Below are 25,778 nucleotides of genomic sequence, written 5' to 3' on the forward strand. Positions count from 1 at the left end.
ATAACATTTAACATAACAAAACACTTAGATTTAAAATGCAACATTTTGATTTAACATATTACTTATAGATATAACATTTTGATTTAACAAATAACATTTAGATATAACATTAAAATTGAGATTTAATATTTAACATTTAAATTTAACATTTAGATTCTACTTGAAACATTTAGATTTAAGACTTAGTGTAACATTTACTTTAATTACTGTTTGAGAAAATTATTTAAGCTATTTTTTTACTCTCAGCTGCTCTGGGTGTTTAGTATTAAATCTAAATTCCAACTCTTAAATTTAAACATTTCATGTTAAATCTAAATCCTCGATCCATGGCAATAATACCAAAAAAATGCAAAAGTCTTCACACATTTTGAGTGTCATAATCAACATTGTTAAATGTTTTTAAGTGAAAAAAAAAATCAAAGCATTATTTTTTATTATGGGCTTAATTGTAATTTTCAGTATTTTCCACCTAATGGCATCATTATTACCATATTTGGCGAAAATACATGATATCTCCACTAGATGTCACAATCCATGTCATATCCCAGGATGTGATCCTCATCATATAAAAAAAATAAATTAAATAAAAAAAAAAAAAAAGAAATCTTCTTTGGATTTAAAATTATTCACTTATTCACTTTGTGTTTTTTTTTTCCTTTTTTTCATCTAAAAACATTTAAACATTTAAACATTTAAAGGGTTAAAATAAAAAAAAAATGTTGTGCACAGATAGGAGATAATATATAAAAATCAGTGTTGCTGCTCATCATTGCAATATCCTAAAAAAAAAAAAAAAGAAAAAAATCTACTTAAATATTGAAAATGTATATATTTTTTTTAATTCTAAAAACATAATGGCACTGTGAAAAAACCTTACATTTAAGGAGTTAAAATTCTGAAAATTAATTATTTGATATTTATGATTGGAACTAATGTTGGTGAAAAAAAAAAAAAATTCAATAAAAGTAGAAAAATCATATTACTGTATAATATTTTTTTGTAGCCTGATTATAAAAAGCACATTTTGTGTGTAATATTAAGGGATTAAACTTGATTCTGAGACTCATAGAATCAGTAATTTAGGACTCTTCCTCAACTCCATCTATGTCCCCTCATGTTCTGCACAGTATGTGGACAGCTGGGGGACGCGGTAAATTACAGAGCTGACTTCCTCTGGAGACACGACTCTAATTCTAACGTTGTCATGTTTTGCTCGCCTCTCCTCTCCTGCCCAGCTGTCCGATAAAAGTCCGAAAGAAATATGGATCGAATCAAACTGCCACCACTGCTTTAAAGCCATTACAAAAGGAGCTCATAGGACAAACAGCTGGAGTTGTTTAATGCGGCGTATTGTCATGGTTTGAGTGCTATTGACATCTTGGCAGGTGACAGGCTGGAAGAGAAACACTTCCATCGACCCGGCCGGCCCCCCAGGGCGCCGACGTGCCGCTCGGTTACTGATCAGAGCCGGGCTGAGAGAGCGACTGACAGAGCTCAGAGGGGCCTTTCCTGGGCGCTCAGCAGAGCGCTGATAGCACCATTTAAATGGAGGGACAAGGGGCATCCCTCACTGTCCATTAAAATCCTGAGGGGGCCCTGCAGCAGGGGTCATTAAAGGCTGCTTTACAACACGGGCTTGTAAACAGGGGGTCTCCTGCTGGTTAGATGGGAGGGGAATTAGTCATGTGTCAAATGATTTGGTATTAATCTTGCTGTAAACAAAGAGGGCGTTTTTAAGCCATTAGCATGGTGGGGTAAAGGGTTCCCTTGGTTCCCTCGTCAAAAAGCCTATGGGATTTATCCATTGGATTTTGGATCATTGCAGGAAATAAGCAAACATTTATGATACTTACTAAGTTTTGTACAGTAAGATAATCTTAAGTATTGTAGTCAAGACCAACTGAGACCAAGATCTGACCAAGACCAGAGTGTGCCTACACCGAGACGTGACCAATACTTTAAGCAAAAGAGACCAAGTCCAGACCAAGACCAAAGCAGGGCGAGTCCACTACTGTATGTCTCAGCCACCAAGTCACCAAGTCAAAATGCTTTCCGTTCCAAGACGAGGCCAAGACCCAGACTAATCTTGAGTACTACAACACCAACAATCCTTTTTTCAGGATTTTGGTAGCTTAAATGCAATTGCCAAAAGTCAGAAGAAATTGCTCGGCTAATATCGACCGCAATACATTTACATGCCTTCACATGCTCCTTGAAAATGTTTTATTTACCATATTTATGAGTTACAAGCACATGAACGACTCCAAAGTCATAATTAAGACTGGGAAATAGGAACATTTTGTTGACACCTGATTTGCCAAATTGTGACATTTGCAGCAGAAATGGTAGGAAGCATGGAAATAGTGTTAATAATTAACGATTTTGTTATTTTGCTCCTAGAAGCTATCATTAACTTTTAGTAGTTGCACATCTTAGTATATGCTTTAGCTGAAGCAAGCAAGCAAACTTAACTATAAAGCATGCCGGACAATTTTGTTGGCGATGAATGCATAATCATGATTGGCAAAATTCAGTGTTTGGTAAGGAACTTCCTTCCGGTCGCGTTCTCAGGTGATGTCGCCACTACATGTGATTTGGACGCGCCTGGTACCATTTGGTATATATAATATAACACAAGTTCTATCCGAGAGCATTGTCATCTGCAGTGACAAGCTGCATTTCGGTTTGACACGAAGGGTAGCATTTGGCATCGCGCTCATATGCCGAAAGTAGTTCGGAGTCATGCTTATAAAAACATGAAAAATTGGACTTCTATTTTGATGATATAAAACGCCCACCATTCATCATTGCAGATAAGGCACAAGTTTGTGCTTAAAAGATTCACCAGAATACAGGAGATTCAGTGTTTTACTCAAAATTTCCTCCCTAGACCACTTTATATGAGGTCCCTCCCCAACACTGAAACAAAACCAGCTCCCTCAGTTGCAGATCCTACTGTGGTAAGACTCAGACTGATGCCCGCATGCATAATTCAGGAAATCAAAGGCGACTAGCTCTCCTAACATGTTCACAGTGAAGCTCGAGGCACTTTTTATCGAACCCAGACGACCCTTTACTGCATCATTTGCGTTTCTTGAAAAGGCTGAATTCTCCCAACTGTACACATTTATATTCCATTTCCGTTAACAGGAAGGCATCTCTGTAAAGTGGAAGGTGTCATCATATTGCTCTGCTGATGTACGGGAACAGGAGAGGCGTCTGTTGAACGCTTGTTCACACACATTCTACCGACTTCAATGAAAGTTGTACACCACGCAGTGAACACCTCAAAAGAGGAGAAGATTAACAGTGGGAGATAAAAAGATTGGGAAAGAGAGCGTGCGGACTGTGGGAAATGAGATGCTGATGATCTGTTAGCTCATTTGTCACTGTTCTCCTTCACAGGAAAGCCCCTGTAAAGTATTCATGGCCTCCCTCTTACTTTACATTTTCCTTTCTGCATTAGATCACTATTGACTCTCACTGAGACTTCCTCAGCGAGGAATCTTTGAGAGAACGCCGATGATAGCTGAGGCAGAACATCTTCTGGGGCCAACCGAAATGACGCCTGTTTAACACTGGCTGTGTCACACAAGTGGAAAGCGAGGTGGAATAGATATAGATGTGATTAAAAATTAAGTCAAGAATCAATTCCTACCATAAATAATTCACCCGACGAGCGCGGGCTCAAATTAAAAGCATACAAAATTATTAAACAATGAATAAGACTGCAGATACAAGAGGCTGATATGAGTTTTCTTAGGGTAGCTGCAGATGGAGCGCCAAGTGCTGAAAAGACCCACTTAGGTGCTTCCAGAATCTGATTAGGATGCGTCCTGGGGGCCCTTCTTTTCAGGCACATCTACTAGTGGAAGTCCCTGGATAGACCCAGAACATGCTGAGATATTACATATCTCATGTGACTTGGGAATCCCTCAAGACCCCCCTACAGGAGTTAGAAGATGTTGCTGGGGAGAGGGATTTCTGGAAAAGTGGTAGAAAATGGTTGGTTGGACGGATGGACATAATATGCATGGCAGTGATTCACTGCAGGAACAGGATAGCACCTAACATTCACACCGTCCTCTGTCACATCAGTCCTTCCTGTTTGGTTGGTTGGTTGGATGGATGGATGGATGGATGGATGGATGGATGGTGGATAGCAGCAATCCAAAGCAGGAACAGGACAGCACCTAACATTCACACCGTCCTCTGTCACATCAGTCCTTCCTGTTTGGTTGGTTGGATGGATGGATGGTGGACAGCAGCGATCCAAAGCAGGAACAGGACAGCACCTAACATTCACACCGTCCTCTGTCACATCAGTCCTTCCTGTTTGGTTGGTTGGTTGGTTGGTTGGTTGGATGGATGGATGGATGGTGCATAGCAGTGATCCAAAGCAGGAACAGGACAGCACCTAACATTCACACCGTCCTCTGTCACATCAGTCCTTCCTGTTTGGTTGGTTGGATGGATGGATGGATGGATGGTGCATAGCAGCGATCCAAAGCAGGAACAGGACAGCTCCTAACATTCAGACCGTCCTTCATGTTTGTTTGGTTGGTTGGTTGGTTGGTTAAAACAGAACTTCTCAAGACAACAGGATGCTCGTTCTTCTCCTTTCCTCAAGCAGTTAACTTGCTAGAAGTTGACACGAGAGTTTACAGACTGGTGAGCTGATGTCCTTGCCCCGATAAGTGACTTGTGACTTGTACTATGCAAAGCCAACCACAAAAAGCACCATTATGACTTATGACTCAAAACAAAGCTCTTTAAGAACCTTGTAAAACTCAAAGAGCACATGCCTAAACTCGTCAAATAACTCCACTCTCAGTGCTTTCGGCGTAACTGTGTCAAGCCAAATGGCACCTTACGCATTCACATGGATTGCTGCTGGAGGCCGGCGTTTGATTCCTGTCTGAATGTGATGTTTTTTACCATGCGGCACTTACGCGTAAACCTAACCAGCATGTGCCATTGTTGACGGTCCGCATTGGTTTCCATGTGCATTTGTTAACATCACGGTAGCATCATCCCAGAACATAACCAGCTGACGTAAAACGATACCTTCTGGATGACAAAGCGGCGCCATGTGACGAGTTGGAATGACAACGTGTTGACTATTCTTGCTGTCTAAGGGCAGTAATCATATATTTGGGTATGCAAACATCTTTCATAAAACAAATTACTTCGCGTATCCATTACCACTTTGGCTACTGTTAATTTCAGAAATGTGTTCAGGTACATCTCGATCTCTGTCTCAGTGATGGTTATTGAATTTAATCCACAGCGGGAGCGGAACTCAACCTAAGGCTGTTATGTTATCATGAAAAGATTTATTCAGAATTTTCTGGCACACATGGTTAAATGGAGTGGTTTGGGGGGTAGTAGTGGAACGACAGCCAATTACAAATCCCCTGTGTGTGCCCTGAGGAGGTATACTATGTGGTAGCCTTACAAAATGGAATTGTTACTGGATCAAATTACAGTCGAGGCCCCAACAGGCTGACATTTCTTTGCTGTTCAGTGACTCCTGCACTGTCTTACCCAGAGACCCCCTTACAACGTCAGAAACCTAATCTTCGAGGAGTCGGAGCAGATTGAAGAGCTTAGGCCCTCACACTCTCCTTTGGAGCAAACAGGGGAAACGATAGGACAAGACAATTCCAGAGATTTAATGAGACATCAGAAGAATCAGGGCTGGTAAAAATCCCAGAATTTCCTCTCATTAATTAGACAAAACCTAAACTCATCAAAGGGATCCTTCAGTGGAGCCGCTCGGCGGGGAAGTTGGCCAGAGAAGAGAAGAGCTGGTTCCAGGGCATTCTAGCCTCTGGACATCATCGACCTATGAGTGAAATGGACTGGCCCCAGTGCACATTCTGGGGCCACAGGAATGGTTCAATCAGGTTTAGTGTTTGCCTTCTCATTTTATTTGAGGGTTCAGGAGGAACGTAGCACCAGACCGAAGAGCTGTGTGCCACTGCCATCTGTGGTTAAAGGTCTTAGGCTTAATATTAGTAACTTATTAGGTAACAACAACTTAATAAGTGATAGAAATATGTCTATCAGCTTGTTTGCTAAGTACCCAAATTCTATTAAAGTACCTTAAAGGGACATTTAATGGTCAGTTAAACCTTTGAAACTGGAGAACCAGAGTATTTTGGCTTTTTTTCCCCCATCTCATTTTTCAAAAATCATGAGAACGGCAATGAGCAACGAAAGGACCAATGACCCAAAAATTATATGATTTTTTCCATAGCTGTTTTAAAACTGTCTTGGAATTTGAGGTGCATTTCTTGCAAATTTGTTCTTGGCTTGCATCTTGGTAATTTCATTTTGGTTTCACTGGGAAAAAAATCCTATAATAAACTTCTACTACTTATTCTAATTCAAGTAGACTGGGAGAACACTAATCACCTCCCCTTGGCTCTGTTTTTAGGTTTAGAGAATCTAGCCCTTGACGGGAGAGACTTTCGCCAAGAGGGCAACCTCTTTTGGTTGTTACAAATGCAGATCCTCATGCACATCCCTTCTTTGAAAGCCTAATTAAAAAAGAAAAAGAAAAAGAAAAAGTTGGTATATTACCATTGGCAAAAAGTGCCTACACTGCAAATCAACCCAAAAAAGGAAGATGCACTTACCAAGAAGACAGTTTAAAAGAGAGTCTGACAATAACCAAAATTTGTCAGTACCAGCCGAGAGAGAACACGTTTATGTAGCTATTGTTATCTATCTGCTATTGAATCACAGTGCGCCATCTGCCTTACTCCACATTGCTAGACCATCCTGCAGTGTGGTGATGCAGCTCCAGCGACTTACCCCCAGTCAGCAACCACAACAACCCAAAATCAGTGCAGCCAGTGCAACCCCTAGTTCTAAGGAACCGACAGCCCTGACTCTGTTCCCGGTCTGCAAACTTTCTGTTGCTGCTGTTACACACGTGAGACCCTATGCTGGTTTTGTACTGACCAAATTCGAGCCACGACAGCTTTACCATAAAGTGCATGCATATGCAAGAGGAAGCTCTATTTTCAAAATCTCAAATGACAGAAGCCATACATTTCTGCTGCAAAAAGAATAAATGCTCCAGTTATTATGGTTCAAATGTAAGATCTATTTCAACAAAATCATAAAAAACAGTGATCTCCAACTTGGGATAAGTGGGGGGAGTCAGGGGGCCCCTAAGCTAACATTTGCCCCAAAGCCCTGTAATGTGATTAATCAGGCCCTGTTAGTGTTCTGATGTCAGGTATTTGTCACTCCACTATTGTCCTACTGAGCACCAAATGTCATCTGGACTACTTTTTTGGGGGCTTAATCTTGATTTGCCCTAATTTAACAGTAACATTACTATTGTGAGACCACGCTTTGTGCAATGGCTTTACAGCAGGCAACAGGAAAGTTCTTTAGGATTGAAAAGTACTCTCAAAAAACCATTGTCTAGAAACAATTTATGACACAAACTGCCCTGCAGCAGAATGTACAGTGCCCTGCAAAGGCCAAAAATATAACTTTTCACTGTGAAAAAAAATAGTAGAAAGGCTGCTCCTCTCTGTGTAAGGGTTATCCCAACTTTTTTTTTTTTTTTATTTAACACTCTAGCTCCGTTCATGGGTAACAATCTGATTTCCAATCAGAATTTTTTTTTTTTTTTTTGCAGGAGAAAAATACCATGCATTTGCTGAGGCAGCTGTCATGGTAATTGGCCTTTTAGAATCCGTTGGCCCCTCGGTGGAGAAGCTATCGATTTCATAATCATCGCCGCACTTCTCTCTCTGACCTCTACTGTACATGGCGAAGGCCGAGACGCCATGTTTCCAAGAGCATAATTAGAATGGATCTAATATCTTTTTTATATGCGCCCACGGCTCAGCTGTAATGCGCCGCAGCCCCCCACCCCGCCAGACCTTTATTTATCCGAGTAGGCCTGCTGCATTTTGATAAGCGCCTCTGTCTGGAAGAATTAATGTAATGCCTACCCAAGGAGAGGGGTTTCAATTAGGGAGCAGGACAAGTTGGAATGGGATGAATTCAAGCAAAATGCACCTCATCCTTTACATGAGAGGAATGTAGAATCCTCCACTCGTATTTCTGCCTCGGCGATTAGTTCGATGCAGATTCCCATGCACAGCGTCCTTCCTCTTGATGGACCGTCGGCGTGTGCAGACTGCCGCTCATTTGTGCACATTACCCACTTTCAGTGAGATGCTCAAAGTGTGAAAAAAAAAACCAAAAAAAAAACACAAGCCAAACAAACTCGTGGTGTTAGAGTTTAGGCGGCTGGCGTTGCTTCTGACGGATGTTACCAGCCTTGACTCATGAATTCGAAATCACCTTTGGCTAATTAATGCGGAAAAAGGCCGCATGGCAGCCAGACATCCTCTGCGTGAGCCGGTGGAGAAAAGAGGAGGAGGCTGTTAGCAACTATCACACGACAAAATAAAGAAAACAGGGGGAACAAAAAATGAATTGCTTGTGACATGAACTTAAACGTCCCTGAAGAGCTCTCATCTCCTTCGCTTCTTTGCTCCTGTTCTTCTCCTGTCCTTGCCTCTTTTCTCCCTTCATCCCCCTCCCCTGATCTCTTTTCCTCCTTTTTTTTCCTCTTTTCATCTCCCCCTTTTTCCCCTTGCTTGCTCTGCTTTCCTTCTCCTCTCTTGCTTTTTCCTCCCTACTCTTTTCCGTTTCTAGCGTGCGAGCGTCTGAAGTCATCAAATACAGCCGCTTTGTCGCCGGCGAGAAAACACCTTTGACTGCGTTACGATACGCCACCAGAAGGCACGAGGCGGATTTCCATTAACACTAAAATTGCGCAAATTGAAATTGCGATTGTAAAAAGTGAGCAAAAAAGTCCCTTGAGGTGATATTCTAAAAAGCCATATTTCACAAAGTTTTTTTTTTTTTTTAATAGGTCACATGGGTTATTACAAACAATGCTATTGCAGAATGTTAATTTATATATTCTGTTCTTACATAAAGTACCGTGCAAAAAGTCCTCCACCTCCTTAAACTTTGTTATTTTTGGCAAGGTTATAATGGTCATACATATTTATCTCTTAGTAATCCACTAATATACAACCAGAACGTACAGGAAATATGTATACATTTTTAAAAATGCAAATATAATAGTGTGACCTTCCTCTCTGAGCATGTCTTACCCTCTTTTGGGCAGACAGAAATTTACAATATTAATATTCTGGTGTTTTTATACCAAGCTGCTTTCAAGACATGTACACATTACTAATGATTACGGATCAAAACTGGAATTAATACTTTTTCTAAAGTACCAACTGTAATTCCTGTAGTATTGTTGACAATAAAGAGAGAATTTGATAAACATTTGTAATGTTCGATTCGGTCTTTCGCTGCTATCATTAATGATGTGCTTTCAAAGTGATTTTAAAATATCGGGATATTTATCGCGTATCACGATATAGCCTAAAAATATTACAATATCATTTTCAGCTCATATTGCCCAGCCGAGCCTCCTTGCATATCTCCTTTCCATCATCTTTTTCCTTTCCTCCTTCACTCCCCTCTTGCCTCTTTTTATTCCCTCCACTCCTTGTTTTGTCCCCTCCTTTTTTTGTCTATTATCTTGTCCCCTTGTTTTCTTTGCTCCCCCCATCCTTTCTCCTCAGTTCTTGACCCCCTCTACCCTTCCTTTTTTTAAAAAATCATCCTTTCTTACACCATATTATCTCCTCCTCTTCTTCCAACTGCATGTTCTTTGCAATCCCAGTGTCAACCAGCCCCTCCAAAGCTTGAAAACACAAACCAAAGACCCCTGAACTGCAGCGCGATCTTGAGATCAATATCACCTTCATGTAATAAGAGCGAGACAACGGCAGAAATTCACTCTCGCATCCGACGTAACCCCAAACTTTCACCTCAACATTTGAATCGCAACCTTCTCTAAATGGCTGTTTAATCCCTCACATCACCAGGTCTTGTATAAATTGATCCATGTCAAACTCCTGCTGCTGTCAGAGTTTTCCTCTCCGGTCCACATGTATTGACTTAAAGGATTAGCGAGAGCAAAGAACAAAAAGCCAGAGGTGGATATTAATTTCTATACGCGGAACATACAGAGGAGCCTGAAGGACGAGCACTCGGTGTGAGACTCTGTTTAAATGGTGATATGCAAGACAAACACTGGTGAAGAGAAAACACAAAGTTTTGATTTCAAATCAGGTGAGTAACTCTACATGTAGTTGAATAATTGCGACGTGCTGTTGCTTCGCAACACGCAATTTCAGTAAAAATTACAATAAAATCCTACCAGGTTAAAAGAGAGCCATTTTTGTAGGACGGAAAACTCTTGCTTTCCGCCTTCAGGGAATAGTTTTTTTTTTGGTAGACGATGTTGTGGTTTAGGATTTTTTGTTAATAATCCCAGTTATAGTACATAAGCAATTGTGGACTTTAGGAAATGTTTGCATTTTTTTGCAATTTTGCCTTTGCACATCTATTTTTAGGCATTGAAATGAACCATTTTTTTCAGTTTTAAACTTGAACACTGACCCCTCGTCCGCAGAGTTACAAAATATAGGAATATGTTGTTTTGTTTGCAAACCTCGCATTTATCGGGTTAAAATTCCTGAATATCAATAAATATTTGATATTTCTGATTAGGACTTATGGTTAAAAAAAAAAGTTCAGAATTTGGAATTTAAAAAATGGACTCTAAATGTTAATAAATTAGAAATCAAGTGACGCAAATTTAATATACCTGGCAATGGCTTGGTGGCCTTTTTTATATCGAAAATCACAAATCAATACATTTTTTAAGAAATAATGTACTGCGGTTGTAGATAATGATAAAAGTTATCATTACATACCTGCGCTGCTGCAGAAAAGATGCACGCGGATGTTTGCGGATGTGCATTCACCTCCAATCTGACTTCCTGTTTCCTGCTTCCTGAAAAGAGCACAGGAGACATTAAACTCATCAAACTCAAACAGAAGACGTAGGAGAATATCTCGAGACTGACAAAGCAGCGAAATGTGACAATAATGTGGTGTTTGGTACAAAACCTTCGACGTTTCTCTAAATTTGCAAACCACTTCCGCACAGGGATTCATTTTAAGCTTGTTTTTGCGATCTTTTTTGCCAACCTTTGCCGATTGTTATGCGTCTTACCCCTGTGATTTCTCCGGATTCCCCTTAATTTGATCTCGAAATCAAGATAAAGCTGGAACAGTGCATCAACCGGATAATCCCAACGCACCGATGACTGGATTTACCCAATTTTGGGGTCATTTTTTGGCTGCAAATCTATAAAAAAAAAAAGGTGCTTGTAAAGACTTACTGTCACATTTGAAAATTAATGATCATTTAATTTGAGCTCCTACAAACCTTGCTGAATTTTGGCACGGGCGCATTGTTCTTTACGATTCTAGTAGGCGCAACAAACACAACATGATTGCCGCGAATCCAATTTTAATGCACACCGTCAGACAAACGCGTCATATAAATCCTTCCCCGCAGAAAGCATCCCATTTTTCTTGGCTCTACTCTGGTCAGACTCCCCATTCATATTGAATTCCCCTCACTGCTGCTGCTTATATTTAATTGAGAGGTAGATTAAAGTTTAAAATCTACATTTGGTCTGTTGTTACACAGGCTTTTTTTTTTTCTCCAGTGGGGAGAAACTTGGCAGACAGTTTGAAGCTGGCAGAACAGAGCGTGCAGACCTCCAGAGGGCGGCGGGTGAATCTTGGGTTTTGACTGCGGAGGTCTGCTAAACGCCGTCAGTAAGCGACACTGTAACACCGACTGGGCTCGCACAAAGTCCCACTTGAGTCCCTTATGCAACTTTTGGATACTCCTGCTTTTTTATATCACCATCTGCTCCAGATAAGCAAGTTTTGTATCTTCTTGGCTGAGAACTTCCCCCCTCGATGATTCAGCTTGAGGACTTGTCTCCCTTAAGCCAATATTTTAGTGCAATGTGATGGCGGTGAAAACACGAACCGAGTTAAAATGAACCCTTTAACGCCTGGATCGCCGTCAGTTTTCTTGAGCCCCTTTGCTAACATTTAAACCTGCAAAATCTGGAAAATGGATTTAATTTATTGTACAAACACAGGAAGAAACAACTCCAACAGGGCTGAGAAATGACAAGTAAAGTGTCAAAAAAATAAATAAATAAAGGAGACAAGAAAATAGTCTGAAAGTGAGTATTAGATATTATTTAAAAAATATTCAAAATATCCAGAAAACTGATTATATATTTAAAATTATGTTACAGACAAAAAGAATAAATATATTTAAAATTTTTGAGCACTTTCGTGATTGTTTTTATTTTTTGACTTTTTTATGTTATTTTCAGGATTTTTTTAAATTTTTTTTTTACTTGCGCCATTACTTGTTACGTTGCTTATTTCCCTCTTCCCATGTTTTTCTTCGAAAGAAATCAAGCCACTTTGCTCAGATTTTAGAGGGTTAATACCAAAGAAAATAATCAGTGTAAAAATGTTTCAACTGCTAAAATTAAGCCCCACCCCCCAAAAAAGAAATAAGTTTAAGTTGGTCATTACAGTCTGAACAAGGCGAGCTGGAATTTTTGATGGGTATTTTTTTGGATTCAACTGAATCCAATTCCAATTCGTCAACTACTGCCGCTTTGACGACGCTTTTGGCGTACAATCCAAAAGCCGAACGACACCTTTCCTGAACACATGACATGCCTCTGGACAGCATCAGAACAAAAAAAAGAGCTGTGAAAAAGAACCGCTTGAAAAAGCGGCAGGTCTGCATAATACTCCGCAAGCCGGCGTATCATACAGACAGGACAGAACCTGTCGTGTCTGCATGATTCGCCGCTAGATGGCGTCAGGTTGAAACGCCGCAGGATGTAAAACATGCAAATAGACAAAACACAAGCAAATAAATGTAACGTTCGCACCAGTGTGACAACACGTGTGCAGCATTTAGAAAATAAAATAAGCAAAGTGAGAGCGCAAAACCAAACACAGAAAATACCACTAACATCGAAAATACTATCAAAAAGTGCATTTTTTGTCTTGCTCACTAGTCGGTCTAATTAAACTTATCTCCGTGCAGCGCCACTGAACTGAATTTTTTTAATTATTTATGAATGCTCTTTATGTCCAATGTGACGAAGAGAGGGTTACTCTCACTCGCATCAATTAACCCTACACGGTTTCAGCATTAGCTGCCGGAGACTTGTCATTAAACGCAGACACCCGCGTTGCTTCAGTGAACAAAGGGAGGAATTGCGTTCACACTGTCAGGCTTCAGGATGCTGCTGTTGCTCGAGTCTTTGCTCTCGTTTTAAGAATCCAAAAACAGCACATTCTTCTTAATGCAAAGCCCAAAGACAAGAGGTTATCTGGAGGAGCAAAACATCCAAATTAATGAAATGCTAAGTAGAAAATATGAAAAATGCATGCGCTGGTCAAAAAGCAGTGCACCGGGCGGGCTACATAAGTGAGGAAATCAGGGCAATTTTCTTCAATTATCATTTACTTAACATGAAATATTTGGGGATTTTTATCCACTTAAAAAGAGGTAATTGGCAGGCTGTTGGAGTTTAATTAAAAAAAAAAAAAGTATTTAAATAAATATTTAAATGTTTAAAAAAAGAAAGGAAATTACTTAAAGTGCAGAAAAATAATAATTACATTAATTTTAATACAATTAATTTTAATAATATTTTATATGCATAATTATTCGAATTCAAGAAATAGTTAAAAAAAAATAGATGCATGTTTACCTTAGCTATTGAAAAAAAACAAAGGAAATTACTTAAAGTGCTGGAAAAATAATAATTATTATTTTAATTATTTTATATGCATAAATTATTAAAAATAAAAATATATTGTTTTGGATACATTTTTCCTTAGCTATTAAAAAAAGGAAATGACTTAAAGTGCTGAAAAATAATAAGTATTCTAAAATAATTTTACATACATAGCTATTATAATTATAATCATAGTTTTGGAGGAAATTACTTCAAGTATTAAAAAAAATTATAATAATTATTTTAAAATTATTTTATATGCATAATTATTATACATAAAAAGTTTAAAAATATATCCATTTTCCTTAGCTATTAAAAAAGAAAGAGTTAAAAAATAATAATAATTATTATTTTTAAATTATTTTATATGCATAACCATTCTAATTTAAAAAATAGTTTAAAAAATAGCTATAAAAAAAGAAAGTGTTGAAAAATAATAATAATTCTAAAATAATTTTATATACATAACTATATAGTTTTGGATACATTTTTCCTAAGCTATTAGGTAAAATTAGTAATTTCTTGCAATTTCCAGAACAGTTTTTGCTATTTTTCCCATAAAAAAAAATAAAATAAAAATTAGCCAATGTGCTCAGATTATGAAGGTTTAAAAATACTTGTGAAGATCTGAATGTAGCACAAGAAAAAATGATGTCAGTCCATGTTTCAAAGCCTCGTATATTTTTACACAAGTACTTAACTAGTACCGCTGCTGTCGTCCGAGTACAAATATTCTCTGCACCTCTGCAGGTTAAACATGATTCTGAAGCAGCGTCCTTCTCTTTCATGCTCAGACGCGCAGACACCTTCCTCTCCCCGACTCTGTTTAATGGATCGTGATCATTCGTCTCTGCACTTTGTTTATGGCCTGTCACGCTGACGCCACTCTTAACCTCACAGAACGTCACGGCGCACCGTCAGCCCATCCGTAACAAAGAGGACAAAGTTGTCCCAGGTGAAAAAAAGCTGTGTGTGTGTGTGTGTGTGTGTGTGTGTGGTGGGACTGAAGAGAGATTTTTAAAAAAAAGCCTTATGCATGCGGAACAATGCATAACAATAAAGAAATGCATGCATAAGGGTTAAAAACACATTCAGACGTGCAGAATGTGCAAAAGTGAATCATATTTCAATATATTGTGTTTAATGTGACACACACGCACGCACGCTCGTATCGCTCTTTTTTTAAAATCAAGATTAAAGAAATAATGAAATGAATAAATAAAAAATAAAATGAATATGATTTTTTTCCTAATCATAATATCAAATATTAATATTTTTTTCAGAATTTTTAAACCTTCAAATGCCAGGTTTAATAAATATATAAATAAATAAAATTATGTATATGATTTTATTATATATATTGCCATTATACTACATGCTATAAGTAGATATTTAATTATTTATTTTTATTATCACAGCCTTGGATATGTTTAGGAAAAAAAATGCAGTGTCATGCTGCTCTGCCTGTAACATTTTTTCACTTTTCAAAATTCATCTTTTTTTGTTTTTAAACAAATATCAGTCCTAATAATAAAAAATCAAATAATTTTCAGACTCTTAACCCTTCAAATGCTAGATTTTGGTCATGTTTTTAGATTTAAAAATACATAAATAAATGCAATAAAATCTTATATATAATTCTATAATTTTTTTTATTATAATACATGCTATAATTAGATTCTTATTTATTAATTAATTTATTTTTGTTATCACAGCCTAGGATATTTGGTGCAGTGTCATGCTGCTCTGCACTTTTCAAAATGAATCATTAATTTTGTAGCCAATATCAGTCCCAATCATAAAAATTTTTTCAATATTTTAACCCTTCAAATGTTATTTTTGTCATGATGTTTTCAGATTGAAAATAAATACAAAAAAAAAGAATAATGATGATGATGATGATGATGATGATTTTTATTATTACTATTATTATTATTATTATTATTATTATTACTATTATTATTATTATTATTATTTTCATCACAGCCAAGGATATTTTAAACATTATTTTTTGGTGCTCTGCCCATAAAATGCACTTGTCATAATTATAATCATAATCATAATCATTAATATATACACATTTTCAGGATTTTAACCCTTCAAATGCCAGGTTGTTGTCAAGATCGCCTTTGTTTTTAGATTTCAAAAATACAAAAAAAGAATTATCAATAATATACTACATGCAGAACAGATTCATTTTATTATTGTTATTATAATTATTATTATTATCTATTATTATTATTGTTATCAGAACCCAGGATATATATGATATGATTGGTTGTGTGACTGTGACGTGGACGTTGTGTGACCGTCATCGTCACTACTTGACTTTAACTTAGGGTTAAATCAGTTCCAGGGTCGCGGTTGTTTTCGGGGAGCAGTTTGCTGCTAATTGGCCCCGCGGCTGAGTCCTGTCAGCCCCTGAGGGGGTTCAGGAGATCTCTAAGACCAGCTGCCGCCCCAAAAACCACCTCCAGACCGCGTGATGTCAGCCAGCTGTCGCAATGAGTGCATCTTAGTCGTGGAGGCGTGGAGCGGCTTTGATGCTGAATGTGAGAAATCCACGTTGATTGAGACCCCTGGCAAGAAGCGCCGGTCTCTTGAACTTTGTCCGCGGTCGCTGATGAGCTCCCAGCGGGGGCCTGGATACGATACAGGAAGCCCTGTCTCTGATGTGCTGAGGCCCTGAGGTCAGTCACTGAGAGGGGGAATGTACGGTGCCCCATATGTTGGGCCTGTCCATCCATATGTATAACAAAATAATATATATATCAATAAATAAATAAAATGAAATAAAATAAAATAAAATAAAATAAAATAAAAAAAAAATTATTCAAAAAATAAAATCAAATCCTTTATAAGCATATTAGCCTTTGAAAAGTGAGCAAAAAAAAAAAAAGGCAAAAATAAAAATGAAATAAAATAAATAAAAGGCCACTATAATATCCAGAAAAATAGCTTTAAAAAGGAGGAATCATTAGCAAATTATAAATATCAAGAAACCTATAATTATTGTAATTAAATATTAAACTTATGTTACAGAAAAATATATTTATTTCTATTATTATTATTATTATTATTATTATTATTATTATTATTATTAACACTTTTTAAAAATGATTTAATTTTAATGTATTTATTTCCCCTGCTTTTGTCTGTTCTGATTTTTTCGTCTAATTTCAGGTAATTTTCTTGTTACTTTTAATTAAGTTCTTGCTAATTCTGACCAATCATTTCCTCATTACATCCTCTCCGCTTTTTTTTTTTTTTACAAAACCAAACCAATTTCCTCACATTCTCATTCTGTTACTGTTCGCCGGAAAAGTTAATTAAACTTAATTTCAGCAGCAAGTCTTTCCTGTCGGCACAAAATGTTTTTTTAATAAACTGACAGCAGCAACCATTAAATCCCAGTTAAAAGAATTGAGTCTTTGACTGGTCAAACTATTGGCTGCTTGGTTTTAAACTTTCACTTTTAATCCTTCCCCTTATGTCTTAAGGTGAGGAGGCCGCACTGTTGCTGAATCTCGATTTTATTTTGAAACCACGGGGGTTGATTTAAAGGTCGGTTATGGGCGTTTTAGCGACAGTATGTCTGCATTTTTCTTCCAGACAGTAGAGCAGCAATAAATCCCCCATCTGTCGTAATCAGTTGTTAACAAGCTGTCAACCTTATGGGAGAAATTGTGTTTTTTTTTTATTTTAACGGGCTGGCATCCGTCTTACTGTTTGTCATTATTGCTATCAGTCATAATAACATCTTCCTCAGTGTCTGTGTTGGTAAGAAAATACTGACCGTCGCTCTTCAGCCTACAACAGAGAGTTATTAGTAGCTATTAGAAGATGCACAACTACTTCTTAATTTAACGTTCTGAAGCTGCGGTGTGTAGGAGCTGCTGTGTCAGGAAACAGAAGTACTAATTAAAGGGTATGCTATGCAGGAATTTGCAGTTATTGTTTGCAAACAGGCTTACTCAGTCCTAAATAGTACAAAAAAGCACAATAATTTAATAAAATTAAGCAATGCATCAGTATGGGGAAGCATGTTTCTTGTTTAAAAAAGGTTGCATTTACCGCAATTTATTTGTGTTTTCGTGCACCAACACGTTCGTATCTCAAGGCATCACGTTGCCGCTTTGCAGCGGGTGCAAATGACGAGTTGTTTTTAATGTCGAAAAAAGTAATGGCGTAGCATGTTTAAAATGCCACAGTAAAGCAGGTCAAAAAAGAAAAAGCTGAAAAAAACCCTGCAAAAAAGTAATTGTTTATTATGTTGGAAAAGGTAATTTTACAGCATGTTAGAAATTTTTTTTTTAATTTTTTTAAAAAGTTGCCTTTTATCAAATGTTAATGTCATGATATAGCATGTAAAAAAAAAAAAAAAAAGTTAAAAAAAAGTCAATTTTTATGTGTCAAAAAGTCAAAGTATAGCATGTAAAAAAATCTGCCAAAAATTGTTTCAAGTGTTGAAAAATGCCGTAGTTCAGCATGTTGGAAAAAACAGCAAAAAAAGTCATTGTTTATTATGTCCGAAAAAGTAATTGTATAGCATGTTAAAATTTTTTTTTAAAAAAGTTGCCTTTTATGAAATGTCAATGTCATCATATAGCATGTAAAAAAAAGAAAAAAAGTAAAAGAAAAAAAGAAAATAAGGCCAAAAATGATGCTCTTTTTTACATGTCAAAAAGTCATTGAATTGAATTGAATTCATGCTATGTCCTATCTAATAAAGGCTAAAATGCCCCAAAAAAAGTCTTTAAAAAAGAAAAAAAATCATTTAATAGCATGTCAAAAAATGCCATATTATAGCATCTAGAAAAAAATACATAAAGAAGAACGACTGGACTCATTTTTTAATGTAAAAAAAATCATTGCACTTTGAAAAACCTTCAACATGTTGAAAAAAGGGGGATATAAGTAATATTTCAAAGTCCAGAACAATGTTAACTTGAATGAATAAACATGAATAAAGCATTATTTATCCACGCTTCGAGTATTTCCCTTCCTCAGTGCTACAGACGTACTGCGGTTTAACTTCAGACTGTGCAGAACTCTGCAGCCAGAATTCGTTTTAGCTTTCCACCAACTCATGCCAATCCATTTCGAAATTGTACTCCTGACTTACAGGGCTCCACACGGCCGGGTGCCAGAGTGCATCACTGAACTCTTAACTCCTGACCGTCCAAACAGGCCTCCCGCTCGCCGTTCCGGAGTCCAAATTGAGGTCAAAAGAGCGATCGAACATTTGCTGCGCCGGCACCTCGGCTCCGGAGCAGCGCTCCGGTTAGTGTTTGAATGGCAGACACTGATTCTGCTTTAAGACATTATTTTTTTTTGCCTTTTTTTCCTAACAATTCTGTTGTGCAACTACGTGATCTGAAGTTTTCTTTAATGGTTTCAAATTGTTCGAACTTGAGGATAATTTATTTGTAATTTTTTTTTTTTTTTACAGTCTTTGAACTGAGTGATTTTTTTTATGCAACCAGACACTTTTCATTTAAACCTATGGAAGCTAGTAAAAAAAAAAAAATAGTTTAATTTATTTTGAAATTATAGACAAAAAAGTAATTTAACAAAAAATAAAAAAAAACAAAAAAAAAAACAAAAAATAGTGACAAGAATATGACTTGAAAATGAACAGTGGGGAGATTATTAGATTTTTATCTCAAAAAAAAAAAAGATTAATCATTCTTATTATTATATATTTAAAACTTCTCTTCTTCTATTTCTTTGTTGCTAATTTTAAGCTAATTTTCGTGTATATTTTTAAAACTAATTTTTGGCTATTTTTTTGGGGTTGATTTCTCCAATGTTTTTTGAAAGAATTCGATTTAATTTGTTCAGTTTTCAGAGGCTTAATTGTTTTAATCTTTCCATTTGGGTATACACATCTGAGTTTGAAGGGGAGGTAGAAAATTCATTTTTTAAAAAAATAAAAATAAAAATAAAAATAAAAATAAAATAAAAATAAAAATAAAAATAAAAATAAAAGTAAAAAAAAGTAGGCACTCTGCGCTTTTTTTAAATAATCAATTTAAAACAGAAATCCAAGCACTTCTGTTGACATGCCAGCCTTTGGCGTAATATGCAGACATGGAACAAAGCGGCAACATGTGACGCCTTGGGATGAAAACATGTTGCAACTTTTCATGCACAAATTGAAGCATTACCATGGTAACATCTTATATGATTTCATGGGACAAATAAGTTAATATCATGGCGCAGTGTGGTCCTAATTACTGTCAGATCACTAATTACCGTCTCATTTTTTAAAAATACAAACGTAACATCAGCTTTTTGTTAATGTGAACATGTCACGTGTGCTTTTCCACAATATTACTGCTGTTATAGGTGTTCTGTAATCAATATGCGATGCACGTGTGGGGAATATGGATCCAACTCGCGTTGTCTTAATTAGTGGGAACAAGTCAACATCTTACTCCGAATACCTGCGGATGTTTCGCTGACTGAAATGAGCTCAGAATGAGCTTTAACGCAGCGAAATGAAACAACTTCAGCCTGCTTTTCACACAGCCTCACATCTGTTTTTCACATGAACTCCGTCTTGTAACTGAAGCGTACAGCGATTATGGATTAAAGTCCGGCTGCTGTCGGTGTATTACAGATCAGCTGTATATCAATAACGCGTTGCCGTCGAGGGATCTGCTCCAAACAGATGATAAAGTCATTTATATCATCTCGTGTCTGGCTTGTCAGAGCCGGTTAAACGATGGATGACATCAGCCCGGGGCTGGTTCAATACCTAATTTAACCTCCTTCTCTACTGTCTTGAACGATAGATCAATCAAACGCGGTCATTGACTTGATTTACATTTCAAGAGCAACAGGCACAGCGCGCGCACACACGCTGCTTTATATGGAGACGTTTCTGAAGTGAAAACTAAATACTAAAACTACATTTTAAGCGCTTTTCATTTTTTTTTTCATTTTCGGCAAGAAACAGAATTGTTACATTCGTATTGTTAAGTGCAAAAAGAAAAAACATTGAAATTGCAATTTTTGATTCTACAGCCATCAAAAAATAAAATTAAAAAGAAAAGAAATGCGTTGTGTCATTTCTGGGTTTCATTCTGGGCTTTTGCATTGAAATTTGTAATTTTCATTATTTTCCACCTGATGATGTCATTAAAAAACAAATACTACATCGACAACAAAGCTATATATTATACTAGGTGCACTTTCGTAACCCCCAAAACAAACAAACAAACAAAAACTTAGCATGTAGTACAGTAAAAATATTTTTTGTTATTTTTTTTATAATCATATATTTATATATCAAATTAAATTAAATTATATATATTTTTTATAATTATAATTATATTTTTTTGTCTTTTTTTGTGTGTTTTTTTCATCTAGAAACATGGTGGCACCATGACAAAAACCTGGTATTTAAAGGGGTTAAAATTCTGAAAATCAATAAAAATGTCATTTTTACGATTACAACTGATGTTAAAAAACAACAACACAATAAAGTGAACAATTGTTCACAAATGTTCACTTCTTTACTTCAGATTGCATCCTTTTTAACTGATTTTGAGGTCAACATCACTGATCAATTACCTATTTTAATTGATCACGTTTTAAATATTAAAAAAAAAAAAAAAATTTATTATTTGTTATTCTTGCATTTTATTATTTTTCCCCATGGGAAATCACTTTATAAATAAATCTGTTGTTTATGTCTGGTGATTTAGTCTTTACTTATGTAATTTTTTTAGGCTTACTACATATTTTTACTTGTTTGATCGTTGTCCTCGCTGGGTTTACTTTGCGTGAATGATACGAACACAATTTGATAAGAATTTTTCAAAAAAAGTAAAAAAAATAAAATAAATAAAATAAGTAAATAAATAAATTAAAAAAATGAATAAAATAAAGTGTAAATAAATAAATAAATAAAGTGTAAATAAATAAATTAAAAATAAATCAACTAATTGAAAATAGATAAATTAAAAATAAATCAACTAATTGAAAATAGATTCAAAAAATTTAAAATAAATTACAAATAAATAAACTGCAAATCTTGCGCATGCTTCTGCAGAGATGCGTTATTGTGCGTGCGCTTGCAGAGCTGTCCACAATTAAAGGAAACACACCGGTATACAAACAGACAAAAAAAAAAAAAAATACTCACAGGAATGGACAAATGAGGACTCTGGGATCAGGGAGGGACTGACGGGACTGACGGAGGACAGGTGTGCCTGAAAACAGGAAGTAACGAGACATGAGCTTGACTTTCAAAGGAAAAACAGTGTATAAACTACATTAAACAAGAAAAAACACAACAATAAAGTGTCTGATTTTACATCATGGATTCATGCAACTTTATGCAAAAAATAGACACAATATTGCCTCCTCTTTTGACGCTTTTAAGGTATTTTTCTGCGTGATAAACTGTTAATATTTGTCTGTTTATGGATTGAGACTCTAATGTAAAGGAGGACACTCGCTTCAGAGGGAATTTTCGCCCTAATATCCGAACGCTGAGACACAAATCAATTGCAGGGGGGAGGGTGCAAATAGCTTTTTGATTAAGATTCCCCGGCTGCCTAATGAAGAAAGCTCTCTCCATGTATCCTCCTCCGTTTGCAGGCTTATCAGAGGGGAACTTTGAATCTATTCAAATGTTGAGCTCTCGTCTGCTTAGTGGGGAACGTTTAGGCCTCTGGATGTGAAGGATGAAGCGAGACATTACAGATGGACGGCGAGCGGTGGGCGTTATCGATCGGACCCCAAAAACTCATCAAGCCGATCCAAGAAAACGTCCAATAGATGTGATAGCTGGCCCCGTTCGGCCCCCGCTCGGCCCCCCGTGATTCCCTGGGTGGCTGATGACAAATATTACAGCTATATGTCATATAAGCGTACGGCGGGCTTGTTGCATTTGTCACCAGCTCCTGCTACAAACTGCTGAGGAGGTGACGTCAGCGCAGTGCTGTCGCGGGAGAAACGCAAGGCCCTCAGTTTGACTTCGCTGACATCAAAATGCACAGAGCTTTAGATTTTTTTTTGTTGCAAAAACTTGGTTAAAGGTGTGTGTGTTTGTTTAATGTTTTTGTGCCCGGCCTTCAATAATTGTGTTGCTTTTTTAACATTTTTTTGTTTAATATTGAAATAGTTTTCTAATAATTTTGTGTTTTTTTTCTTCTTTTATTTGTACATAATGTTTAGTTTTGGGATTTTTTTTTACCTATAAATTTAAGTGGTTTTCGGATGTTTTTCTTTCTTTGTATATTTTTTTAACAATTAAAAAAATGTGTTTTTTTTTAAATATAATTTTGTGGGGTTCTTTTCAGGCAAAGGGAGTATTTTTCTTTTAAATAATTTAAGTTTTGGGTTTGAGTTTTATCGGTGGTTTTTTGGTTCTTTTTTCTTCTTTTGCATATTTTTGAGTCTGGGGTAGGTTTTTTAAAAAAATAAATTTAAGGGGTTTTTAATAGTTTTTTCCCCTTTTTTCTTGAATATTTATTTTTAATAATTTTGTGTTAAATTAAGTGTTTTTTTCCCTGTACGTACCATTTTAATAAAATGCAGATTTTATTTATTTATTTTCTTTCTATATTTTTTTTAATTTTGCTTTCTCCCCTTTTCATAGGATTATTCTGCACAGAGTATTTTCACAGTGTGGTATTTGTACATGAGGGTTCCCAACGACCTGGCCATCTTATTGGTCCAGAGCTGAAATAAGTGAAACATGGAGAAAATAAAATAATTAAAGTGAAAACAACACGAGGCGGGTTCATTTTCTCAGAGACGGAGACCATCAGCCTCCTCCTGCTATAAACTATATCTGCCTGTTAACTCACACCACGTCCTGCGTGCACGTGCACACGCACCACTCCGTGTTTTCTAAGTGCATTGAGTTCAAATTACCGATGTGTTAAGACAAATGGACAGCCAGAGAGCTGCAGCTGAGTGCATTAAAAAGAGAAGATGTGCTCAGGAGCAAACAACGGGGTGTGTGTCTGTTTTGGTCGTTTTTGTGCTGGTTTTGCCCGTCTGTGTTGTTATTTTGTGTCTTTTTATGTTCCATTAAGAACTAAAATGCTTCGAGGATGAGAGCTCTATGGGTAATGTAGTCTTTTACTATTGTTTTAGCCTCCAAGGGCAGGTTCTACATAAAACCATTGGAAAATAAAAGGGTTCTTGGTCCGATTTGTAGGTTCTAGATTAACCCTTGGACTGAAAATAGGTTCCCGGTAGAATCTCGCAGGTTTTGGTTAAAAAACAACAAAAAAAAACCCTCCACCCGTGGAATATAGATAGGATCCCTGTGGAACCAACTGGGATGATTCAAGATAAAACCCTTACAATATCAGTGAGTTCTTGGTAGATCCACTTGGACTTGTTCTAGATAAAATCCTTGGACTATAAATGGTTTTTCTGTAAAATAGATCAAGTGGGTCCTAGATAAAACCATTATAATATTAGAGGGTTCTCACAGAATCCACTGTGTAGGTTCTAGATTATGGGATTATAAATGGGTTCCTGGGTGGACTCTGGAGTATACATGGGTTCTCACTAGGACCACCTGGGATGTTTCTAGATGAAGCCCTTTGACTTTAAATGAGTTCTTGGTAGAACCACTTGGAATTGTTCTAGATGAAACCATTGGGCTATAAATGGATTTTCTGTAGAACACGTTAAGTGGATCCTTGATAAAACCATTGGAATATAATTGGGTTCTTATAGAATCCACTGTTTAAGTTCCAGATGAAAACCTGGGATTATAAATGGGTTCCTGGTAGAATCCATTGGGTAGACTCTGGATGAAACCCTAAATGGGTTTTCACTAGAACCACCTGGGATGTTTCTAGATGAAACCATTGGACTATAATAGAACCTCCTTAGGTGGGTTTTTGTTGGCATCCTTGCACCATAGAAGGGTACTCCATAGAACCTCTCCTAGGGGGTTCTGGATGAAACCTTTCAAGGATGGTTCTAGGTGTTACCCTTTATGTTGGGTTCACGATCCCTCTGAAAGGGTTCCAGTTTGAACCTCATGAAAAGGTTCTACGAGAAAGCAAAAAAAGGTTCTCCTGAGGGAACTGTTTATGGTTCTAGTGAGCACCTTTATTTTTCAGAGTGTATGAGGGGCTGCAGAGGCTCACGGTGGTGATGGTGAGTCATTTTTATAGATTTTTGGACTCGGGCTGGATTTTCTCTTAAATTCAATTAAAGTAAACAGATACATTAGGATCCCGTGAAACCTCATCGACCTCCGCATATCCCTGGACCCCACTTTGAGCACCGCTGGCGTATCCATCATCCACTCCATACGTCCAGCACAGCTTCTCCTCTCCGCTTTCATGAGAGGCTTTCTGTGTCAGTGAATTTTCTGCGCCCATGCCTCCCGTCCACACACTAACCCCAGGGGCGCAGCCTTGTTTTATGCATGTCATCTTCCCGCCGCGCGGCCCACAAATGGTCTCTCAGCGGGCAGAAGTGGGCCACGGCTGCTGCATGCCACTCACATGGGACGTGCGGGGCAGCTGAACGCCACCGATGGTCCGCCCTGAGCCTCGCTGACTGTGCCTGATTACCTCCCCCCACAAACGCCCGCTCCCTTCCTTCATATTCCCTCACACACTGCACTCTATGACTCCGGGAAAGCGACTGTAAAACAGTGATTGCACGGGTCATGGGCTCGCCAACTGCTTGGTTCTGTGGACGGCAGATTTCACCAATAAATCCATTAGAAGTCACACTTCGCCTGTGGAAAATTTGGGAGTAAAAGAAGTTCTGAAATTCTTACAAAAATCAGTGGGGAAATATTTTTGCTGACATTCAAACAGATGATCAGATGGGTAAAGGGAATATCATAGACATAAAAACACTGCACTTAATTTAAACCTTTTAAACCTGAGCAAATAGCATCTTTTAGAGACATGGGAAAAATGGCAATGAGTAAATCCATAAGAAATGTTCCGCAAAGGTCAAGGTCACCGTGATCATGCGTCTGTCTCATTCTTGTGCGGACTTTAC

At 37.1% G+C, this 25,778-nt stretch overlaps 1 long non-coding RNA gene across 1 annotated transcript in view; it reads right to left on the reverse strand.

The window, feature by feature from the left end:
* Positions 1–25,778, reverse strand: part of LOC148185527 (uncharacterized) — a 214,197-nt gene that overhangs the window by 61,194 nt on the left and 127,225 nt on the right. Inside the window, exons 8-9 of the long non-coding RNA XR_015775836.1 lie at positions 21,928–21,994; positions 10,845–10,924 (exon numbers count right to left, since the gene is read on the reverse strand). This is a non-coding gene — a long non-coding RNA (uncharacterized LOC148185527). The remainder of the gene's footprint in view (positions 1–10,844; positions 10,925–21,927; positions 21,995–25,778) is intronic.

This window comes from Plectropomus leopardus, chromosome 24, assembly GCF_026936395.1.
Source record: "Plectropomus leopardus strain MGB_pleo_1.0 chromosome 24, ASM2693639v1, whole genome shotgun sequence".
NCBI lineage: Eukaryota > Metazoa > Chordata > Actinopteri > Perciformes > Serranidae > Plectropomus > Plectropomus leopardus.